An 11,280-nucleotide genomic window follows, 5' to 3' on the forward strand; every position below is an offset into this window, starting at 1 on the left:
CATCTCTAGTTTCTTGCTGTTTCTTCTGAGTTTCATGTTGGGAGGTAAAGTCCTTGAATTAACCAGAAGAGGGAGTAGATGAAAGATGGAAGAGGACTATGATTCATTCATGGTTTGGTTCTCTTATGGGGGAAAGAAGAGTCATGTTCTTCTGGACACTACAGCCTGGAAGCCTAGAATTAGGTTCATACCATATTTGGGAACATCTGCCTTATTCTAGTTCAGAGAATGCACTTCTCATTTCATCCTTCTAGGTGATATTGTTAGTGAAAATTGAAACTTGAGCTTATTTCAGTGTTTTCTCTCATCTTTACCTCATAGCCACTGTTGCCTTGCCTTCCCAGGTGGCGCTAGTGGTAAAGAACCCACCTGCCAATGCAGGAGATGCAGGAGAAGTGGGTTCAATCCCTGGATCAGGAAGACCCCCCTGGAGGAGAGCATGGCAACCCACTCCAGTATTCTTGCCTGGAAAATCCCATGGACAGAGGAGCCTGACAGGCTACAGTCCATGGGGTCGCAGAGTTTGACACGACTGAAGTGACTTAACATGCATGCACATACACTATTGCCTTCCAGGGTACTGCCCTAGATATCAGAAGAGGGAGAGGCCATTTTCCCCAAAGAACACACCCTCTCTGCCTCAGTGAAGATACTTATCTGGGAATCTATTTTAATGAGAAGAGCAAGCAGCAGGAGGAACTAAAAGACTGAAATAGTTTAATTCAAATGAGGCGTGGAGTAATACCTGAAATGACTGTATAAATTATTGAAATCAAACATAAGTTTAAATCAAATTATATATTAAACACAGACATACATATATATCTATGTATATACACTGTAAATATGTGTGGGTATATATATATGTATAGTATGTATATGTGTGTGTATGTCTATGTGTATATACTGCCATCATCTAAGGAGAAGGTGCAGCTTAGAGAAAGACAAGAGCAGTTACAAAATAAAAGCCAAAGATGTTCCATTCCTCTATTCATTAAACATATTATATAAAATTTGCAACCTAGCTGTGTTTTCCATGTTGAATTAATTCTTAATTGCCATCTAGTGCCTTTAATTATATGCCCCCCCAGACTGAAATCTTACTGAAAGTTTTAGTTTCTAGAAAGATCAAATATATATAGTGTGCATTCAGTAATTAATTTCTGAGTGAATTAACAATTAAGATTAATTCTCTTGATTTCACAAACACAGGAGAACTAAGTTTGAACCACAAGGTCACTGTCGCATGAAGGGAAACGTGGTAGAAATACCTTTCCATTCTTCCTTTTATATAATGAATAATGGAAGTCTAGAAGGCAGAGGAAGTCTCTACTCTTCTGCATGGCTCCATTACTAAAGGAACACTGCCCCAAGGTGAAGGATGTTTCCTCAGCACAGGAAAGATGTGAACACCTCAAAGAAGATGAAACATGCAAGCCCAGTAGTCAGACAGCCTTGATTTCAAACTCAGAGAGCCTCTTGGAGCCCTGAGGGTGAGCCACCATGTGGGGTTTCCATCTTTTAATATTTTACTTTGTTTTATTTTCCAAGTGTTTTGTTAAGGTATAATTGACATATAGAATACTAGCTTCATGTATACAACATAATGATTTGATATCTGTATATATTGCAAAATAATCACCACACTGAGTCAAACATAGTCATAACTTTTTTTCCTTGTGATCAGGACTTTTAAGATCTACTCTCTTAGTAACCTTCAAATATGCAATACAGTGTTATTAACTATAGTCACCATGCTTATATTACATCCTCAAGATTTATTTATTTTATAACTGGGAGTTTGTGCCTTTTAGACCCCCATTACTCAGTTATCCCACCCATACTTCATCATCTGTTTTCTGTATCTTTGAGCTTGAGTTATATTTGTTGGTCTTAGGTTCCCCGTATGAGTGAGATCATAGGGTATTTGTCTTTCTCTGACTTAAATATTTTTAGCATAATGCCCTCAAGGTCTATTCATGTTATCGCAAATGGTCAGATTTGCTCCTTTTTTAATGGCTGAGTAGTATTTGGGATTCTCATTTTCAGTGAGGAAAGTGAGCAGCGACATCCAGCACGGCACGAAGTGCTCATGTTGGCTGCAGGCCTGTGAATGAATTAGGCTCAGGAGCTTGGCTGTCTTTGCCTGAGATATCTTTCAAGGAAATAACTGATAAGAAAGAAGTGTAATCATACCCCTCTTCCCTCACCCAATTACCAGAGAGAAAATCGAGTTTTAGCAAGAACATGACAGCTGTAAGTTTTATTATTTATTAAACATGCAATCAATCATCCAAGGATTTTCATAGAACACAAGAACATGTCTGGAAATTGCATTAATTGAAATGAATGTTGATGTATCTTTGTAAGAGATTAGAAAGCAGGGATTTTATTTTATTGCAGCAGGAAAATGTATGATTTATAAGTTAGCTGAGCTCTTGAAGCAAGTCCCTTTCTTCCTGTAGGAAGCTAAAGGCCCTTTGATAGTTTTCAAAGAGAACGGACCTTTCACCTAGATCTTATACTGCATATGCGTGCTGAGTCGCTTCAGTCATGTCTGACTCTTTGTGACCCCATGGACTGTAGCCTGCCAGGCTCCTCTGTCCATTGGATTTCCCAGGCAAGAATACTGGAGTGGGTTGCCATTTCCTTCTCCAGGGGATCTTCCTGACCCGGGGATTGAACCCGCATCTCTTGCGTCTCCTGCATTGGCAGGCAGGTTCTTTACCACTAGTGCCACCTGGGAAGCCCAGATTCTATACTATAGCTGATTGTTATCACTTTTGAGTGCTCAGCCATTTCACTATTAGATTCTAATTTGTTCCTTTATAAATCACTTTAAGGTGGACGTGCTGAATAGGAAAACCTAGTAATCCTGTCAAATGTCTGTCAAGAATCTACTACCTGAGACATATGGCCTCCAGCTAATTGAGCATCACTACATTATCAAGGACAGCATCATTAGGGAGAAGGAGAGACTAGGTGTCTAGGGTAAAGTGCTGATCAGCTACAAGCTTCCTGGTTTGATGTTTTCAGTAGGCTACATCAAGAGAAACTTATGGACCTATTCAATTGCACCTCATTAAACAAATCAGGAGGCTTTTTATCAGTTTTGAAGAACACTTTTACATGATTTCCCAGAAATGAAAGCACAGTTGTAGCAAAAAGTATGCTATGCTACTGGTAAAGTTGTCAAAACAGATTTTGATGACATTCACATTTTTAAGCCTCTCTGTGGCAAAACATGAATTGTGGGAGGTGAAATTGTGCATATCATCCTAAGAGTTTTGACAAATAAATAATTTCTCTATTTGACAAACAAATATTTTGAAGGTGCCATTGTTTTTTTTAGAAACCTTAATTTTGCAAAGAATGTCTTTGAAGAGCATGTAAAAAATTGCTCCATGTCTTTATAGACTGGAAAGATCATAAAAGTCCATGTAATCTCTGTGTTTTTAAAGTTGGAAAAAAGGAAATAGAACTTAAATTCTATTTTGGTGGTAGAATCAGAAGCAACAGCTGAGAAGGGTGCATTCATAGAGTACTTAACTATGTGCTGGTTGCTCTTCTGTGTGTTTTACATGTATTAACTTCTGCAGATGAGAAAACCCTATATGGCAGGCAGTTATCATCATCCTCATGGGAGAAATGAGAAAAGGGAAGCAGAAAGAATGTCTGTAATTTGCCCAAGGTCACACAACAGTGAGTTGCAAAACCAAAATTCACACCTACACAGTTTGGGTCCAGATTTTATATTTGAAAAAATTACATTATCCAACCAATTTATTTTGTTTAATATCTTTTTTTGAGGGAAAGCACATGAAAGTTTCAGGTGTTCCATATTCTCTCCAACATTTGTATCTTATTTTTTTCTTCCAGTTTTATTGAGATAAAATTGACATACAGCACTGTATAAGTTGAAGGTCTGCAGCATAATGATTTGGCTTACATACATCATGAAATGATTACCACCATAAGTTTATGGAATATCCCTCATCTCAGAAAGGTACAGAATTAAAGAAATAGAAAAAATATTTTTCCTTGTGATGAGAGCTCTTCGGATTTACTGTATACTATCCTGTATACTATAGAGCTGTGGTAGCCATAGTTATCATGTTGTATATTACATCCTTAGCACTTATTTATCTTATAACTGTGGGTTTGTACCTTTTGACCACCTGCATCCAATCCCCTCTCACTCCCCACCCCCTGCCTCTGGTAACCACAAAACTGATCTGTTTTTCTCTCTGTTAACAGTTGTATTTTAATTTTAGCCACTCTGATAGATATATAACAGCATCTGCTATGGTATAAATGTATACTTCCTTGATTATTAATGAGACTGACCATCTTTTCATTTATTTAATGGTGTTGCTGTTTTGTATGTTTTAATTATTGAGTTCTGAAAAACAAGTTAACATCAGGAAAAGCTTTTTCATGTGTTTTTCTCTGACTATATTTTCAATAGATGTCCATTATCAATCCCTTCTATTCTTACTTTGCTGAGAATTTTTTTATCCTGAATTGGTGTTAGAATTCTGTCCATTTATTTTCCTATATCTATTTCAAGGATCATACAAAATTTTATTTATATCCTGTTAATTTTACTTATATCCTGAAATACTTTGATTTTCAAATGTGAAACCAACATTGAATTCCTAATATACTCCCAAATTGTTCATGATTTATTACTTTTGTACCTTCCTGGATTCTCTGGATTTTTGCATCAGTGGTCTTGAGGCAAGTTAATTTTAATCTGTTTCTTTTTTAACACCTTTTTTTCTGGTTTTGGCTTAATAGAAATGCTGAATTCTGAAAATGAGTTAATAATTATTTGCTCATTTTCTATTTTATAGAATTTTGTATTACATTTTCCTTAAATATTTGGTTGAATTTATGAGTGAAATCATCTGGGCCTGGAGTTTGCTTTAAGAAATTTATGAATTCAATGCTTTAATATGTAAAGTCCTATTCAGGTTACCTATTTCTTCTTAAGTGAGCTTTGATAAATATCTCTCAAAGAATTTGTCCATTTCATCCAAGTTTATAAGTTTATTCATGTAAAATTGTTTATAATATCTCCTTTATTCTCCTAATTCTCCTTTATTCCTTTATTTTAATGGTTATAGGATTTGTATTGATAGCCCCTCTGCATTGAAAACACTGTTAATTATATATGTCTATATATACATGTACTATTTCATTTTTTGATCACTTTGGAGATTTATTGATTTACAGATATTTTCAAATGTCATCTTTTGTTTAATTGGTTATTCTGTACCACTCTTCTATGTCATTTATTTCAACAGTTATCTTTATCATTCTTTCCTTTTCCTTATTTTGGTTTTATATTTCTCTACTTTTTCTTAAGGTGAAAACTTAGGTCTTTGACTCAAGATTTTTGTTTTTTTTTGAGTATGAAACTTTAATACTATAATTTCCCTCTAAACATGGCTTTCTCTATATTGCACAGGTTTTGATACTGGTGTATTCACTCTGATTTACTTCAAAGTATTCTCATTTCTTTTGTGATTTATTATTTGACACATGGGTTATTTAGAATGGTAGTATTTAATAGCTGGGCTTCCCTGGTGGCTCAGTGGTAAAGCACCTGCCTGCCAATGCAGGAGACACAAATTCGATCCCTGCATCAGGAAGATCCTCTGGAGAAGGAAATGGCAACATATTCCAGTATTCTTGCTTGGAAAATTCTATGGACAGAGGAGCCTGGTGGGCTGCAGTCATGGTATCGCAGAGTCAGACATGACTGAGCAATGAGCATGCCCTGCATGCGTAAGGAGGGGACAGCGCTGAGGCTGTCATGAGTGCAGGGCCTACCATTTGTCCAGGGGGCTACGATTAGGGATGTAGTTTATCACACAGCCATCCGGGATGAGCCACTTTTCTGCCACCATGTTTTTGAATTTATCCACATTAAATTTAGTAAATCCTCACTTCTTGGAGATGTGGATCTTCTGGTGACCTTGGCAACTTGAACTTGGCCCTGCATAGGGACTCAGTCATATGTTCGTTGTTCTATAGCTTGCTGCAGATAGATACGACTTGGCAAATGTGGACTCTGGCCACTGTGCCCTGGGGCTTTCCATAGGCATCACACATACCTGTCTGGAGTCTTAGCAGCTCCAGCACAGGACAACATCTTGTTGATGTTGATGACATGAAAGGGGTGGGGCTGCACTCGGATGATGATTTTCTGAGGATTCCACTGTATGTTCCTTGTATCATGAAGTTTCTGTATTGACTGATGGGAATACAAAATGTCCTTTACCTTCTGTGAGCTCTGGAAATTGTTTGGCTTATTGCTTTCCAGTGGTTCTTCCCTTATTCTTGTGGAGATTTTTTTCCATGTATGCACAAATCAGTTCAGTTCAGTCACTCAGTTGTGGCCGGCTGTTTACGACCCCATGGACTGCAGCACGCCAGGCCTCCCTGTCCATCACCAACTCCCGGGGTTTACTCAAACACATGTCCGTTGAGTTGGTGATGCCATTCAACCATCTCATCCTCTGTTTTCTTCTTCTCCTGCCTTCAATCTTTCTCAGCATCGGGATCTTTTCAAATGAGTCAGTTCTTCACTTCAGGTGGCCAAAATACTGGAGTTTCAGCTTCAGCATCAGTCCTTCCAATGAATATTCAGGACTGATTTCCTTTTGGATGGACTGGTTGGATCTCCTTGCTGTCCAAGGGACTCTCAAGAGTCTTCTCCAACACCACAGTTCAAAAGCATTAATTCTTCAATGCTCAGCTTTCTTTATAGTCCAACTCTCACATCCATACATGACTACTGGAAAAACCATAGCTTTGACTAAATGGACCTTTGTTGGCAAAGTAATGTCTCTGCTTTTTAATATGCTGTCTAGGTTGGTCATAACTTTTCTTTCAAGGAGCAAACGTCTTTTAATTTCATGGCTGCAGTCACCATCTGCAGTGATTTTGGAGCCCCCCCAAATAAATTCTGTCACTGTGTCTACTGTTTCCCCATCTATCTGCCATGAAGTGATGGGACTGGATGCCATGATCTTGGTTTTCTGAATGTTGAGTTTTAAGCCAACTTTTTCACTTTCCTCTGTCACTTTCATCAAGAGGCTCTTTAGTTCTTCACTTCTGCCATAAGGGTGGTGTCATCTGCGTATCTGAGATTACTGATATTTCTCCCGGCAATCTTGATTCCAGCTTGTGCTTCATCCAGCCCAGCATTTCTCATGACGTACTCTGCATATAAGTTAAACAAGCAGGGTGACAATCGGTATACATCAAAGATTCAAGGGGAATACTCTGCTAAGTTCAAAAGATGAGTTAAAAACAACAGAGCAGAACTCTTTCCCTTTTCTGCTTCCTTCTCTTCAGGACTCTGCCACTGAGATTCTAGCCTAATCAAGCTCTGTAAACTCAGGATTTTTTCTTCTCAACGTTTTTTCTCCAGTCACATCACTTGGGTCAGTTTTTTTCCCCATCTTTCTCGTACTTCAGTCTACTTGGAAACTGCCTATATGTTAGCTGGAGCAGTCATAGAGCTTAGTTGACTTGTAATCCTTGGGGATTACAACCTTACACTGTCAAATGACCAGTGTCTTTGTGGGGAAGGATAAATAATTTCCCCTCCACCTTTTTAAGTTCATGGCTGTGACCTCCCTGCAATAAAAGACAAATTAACAGAAAAATAAGCAGAACTTTTATAATATGTATACCTCACTACACATAGGAGATATGCAGTAAAACTGAGTACTCCCCAGAATGGCCCAAGGCATAACATTAAATACCATCTCCAACTAAAGACGAATGAGGATGTCTGGGGGTGAGGAACCAGTTATGGGAAGTTTTCAGGCAAAGCACAGTAAACAAGGGTAAGATTGTTCTACAGATTCGAGTCGTCTGTATTGATATGAGTCTCTGGTGATCTAGAGTCATCTTTCTCCCCTTGGTACAGAGAGGGAGGTAATTTCACAAAAGGAAGCTTCCCTTATAAATATAAATATCTCTTGGCGTTGAGGTGCTGTCTATGAGAAATTAATCACTCAATCTAAGAGAGAAGTGGAAAATGTTATTTGAGCCAAATTTGAGGATTTTGACCCAGGAAGAGCATCTTAGAAAGCTGTGAGAACTGTTCTGCCCCTTAGAGATCAAAACAGTGTTGGAGAAAGGTTTTTGAGACAGGTCTGTACATCAAATGACATATTATTGACAGTTCACATAATCCAAGTCTAAGTGTCATTTCAGTGGGTCGTGTGACCCCTTACAAGATCACGAGGGAACGTTATCTTTTAAGGAATTGTGTTGATGCTAGGTGAGGTAGGTATTCCTGCTGATGGGGGCGATTTGGTCAATCCATCATGCATAACGCAGTGCACAGTCAGGTGAGAGACAAGAGCAGAGGGCAGAGAAGAATTTTTTATGTTTAAATTTTTCTTGTCTTGCTATAAAATATGAATTTTTATTTCACAAGGCAGTATTACAGGGGTAGAGGATTAAGAGGTGCAAACTATTAAGTATAAAATATGTACAGGGATATATTGTGCAACATGGAGAATATAGCCAATATTTTGTAATAACTATAAATGGAGTATAACCTTTAAAATTTTTGAATCACTATATTGTACACCTATAACCTATATAATATGATACATCAACTATACTTCAATAAAAAAAAATAAATGTAAATATCTCTTAAAAAGGATAACTTCTACTGGGTTTTCAGAGCTCCTATGTCTGCTGTTTTTTCATTTAATAAAATCATCATGGTAAAATAATTCTTATACCAAAGATATACTTTGAGGTGGCATATTCTATGCCCATTCATCTGAAAACAGTTGTTTGATGTGTTTTGTCTAGTTTTCTAGTTGCTTGAGACGGGAGGGTAATTTCCACAGTAATTAATCCTTTTACCAGGTAATTTTATGTTAATGTTCCTGCATTTTATGTTATAATCAAAATTTATTTCAATCTTTTACTTGCTGTGTGACCTTGAATAAATTGCTGAACTTTAATCTATTTATGGGACCAGCAGTGTGAATACTAGAGAAATCCATCCTTATTACATTATATAGAATTTTTGTTAATATATGATGGTCCTGATAATATACTGAGTTTAAATTCTGGGTTTTTGTCAAGTTAATAAATATTTTTAATCTTTAGTTCATCATCTTTGAAGTAGGTATAAAAATAGTACCTACTTTATAGAATCATTTGAAAAATAAATAAGGTAATATATGTAGAGAACTTAGTTCAGTGCCTGGTATTACCTTGATGCTCAATAAATGGTAGCTTAAATTTTTATTAATTTAATTTTAATGAAATGAATATATTATAAATGGCTTAGTTTGCATTCCGAATGGTATAAGATATTAGAATTTATTATACTGCCTCATAATTTTTCAGCTTAATTTATTTCTTATAGTAGCAAGATAATTTTTTTATTTTATTTCCATAAGGATGCTATTTCAATAATACTTATTGAAAATGTACCATATATAAAACATTAAACTAGGCACATGGAAAAAGCTAATACTGACCATATATATAGTCCATGTCATCAAATATTTTACAACAGTCAATTCTACATTGAAAGAACTCCTCTATTCACAGAAGCACATAACTACCCTCAGCTAGTCTGGAAAAAGATCTTTAATATCATTCTTTACACTATTTCAAAATTTCATACTGTTTTTGTTTTCCCTGTCCCTCATCTGTTATCTGTGGATTCACTTTTTTCATGACTATTGTAACTTTCAGGAAAGTGAGATCTCTCATTCCTGCCTTAAGCATCTTTGTCTTGACCCAGACTGCCCCTGGCCTTAGAGTACTGTGTTTGTTTCTCCTCAGCACAGAGTCAGTATGTATGTTCTTATCATTTAAACTCTCTTTATTCTTTTCATTTGGAACCTAGGCCAAGCATATAGCTATTTTTTCCTAAATTTCATTAAAGAAAAATATGTAAGGAACTCTTTGACAGTCCAAATAGCATATAGTGGGGTGACCAAACTGATAATAACCCACCCTTCTAAGCTAGTACCTAAAACCTCTGATCAAGGGTGAAGAGCTAAAACAGGCATCATATTTCTATAGAATGGAAGGGAGATCCTCCTAATACTAAAGCTGAAATAGAAAAAAAAAAGTTTGAAAACAAAGACTGTGCTTCTAGCTAACCTGAAACCACTTCCCTAGAGAAACTTCATATGAAAGTCTGAGCATATTTTGTCCATGTTTTGATCACCAGTGTCATGCTTTTTAGTGTCATTCACACCCACTCCCAATTCCCTTAGATTTGCAATTTGTTACAGAGGCATTCTGATAATGCATAATAGTGTGGATACTTTTGTGTGAAATATACTGTGGGGTTTCCTGTGCTTTGAAAGGCTCAGTTAACCATAACATAACACATTTGATAAAATAATATGGTAGTTCTGTGGATGAAGAAAGTCACCTGCCTTATCACTAAACAAAGAATGTTGCAACCATCAAACCATCAGCCACTATAGCTGCCTCCACACTGAGGGGATGCAGGATTGGGAATGGGGAAAGGATACTGGCCCTGGATAGTTAAGGTGCACATCATACTCTTGCATCTTTCCAAGATACTCTTGCATCTTTCCATACACAGAGAAGTCCTAGATTCATTAAATGGAGATGTCTAGTTTTTAATGGTAATCTTTTGATGTTCCGACTACCTAGTGTTTGTTGTCAAGATGCCTATATATCCTGGCTCCTCACTTACCTCTTTGGAACAGTATCTCAGAGTTGTCTGAGAGGCTGCCTCCTGGACTTAAGTCCTCAGTATGTCCCTTAAGTGAAACATAACCCTCACTTTTTACTTTGTGCTTTTTTTTTTCAGTCGACTTTGTTTGAAATTACATGTTTGTTACTATTGTTTTATGAACTTTCTTCTCTTACTTTGTCATGCTCTCCTGTACCTCCTCATAGGTCATGGTTTGACTCTTTTCTTCCCTTATCACCCAGTGTTCATATAATACTGAAAATTCTCATCTCTGTCACTGCTCATGCAATGCTTTGCCTTCTTCTTACACAGACTCTTTGAATACTGCTACTGCCTTACATACCTTTTACTTTTATGAATCTTGTGGGGCAAGACATCTTCCTGTGTCCTTCTAGGTTCTTCTGGCTATTCTAAGATTTAAATTGACATGATTAACAGAAGAAAATGAAACACAAGTTTCATAACATATGTTCATTAGAGAGACCCAGGAAAACTGAGTAACTTGCCAAAATGACCAAAGCTATCACCTGGAGGAGGGCATGGCCACC

The sequence above is a fragment of the Bos indicus x Bos taurus genome, chromosome X (assembly GCF_003369695.1).
Source record: "Bos indicus x Bos taurus breed Angus x Brahman F1 hybrid chromosome X, Bos_hybrid_MaternalHap_v2.0, whole genome shotgun sequence".
Classification (NCBI taxonomy): domain Eukaryota; kingdom Metazoa; phylum Chordata; class Mammalia; order Artiodactyla; family Bovidae; genus Bos; species Bos indicus x Bos taurus.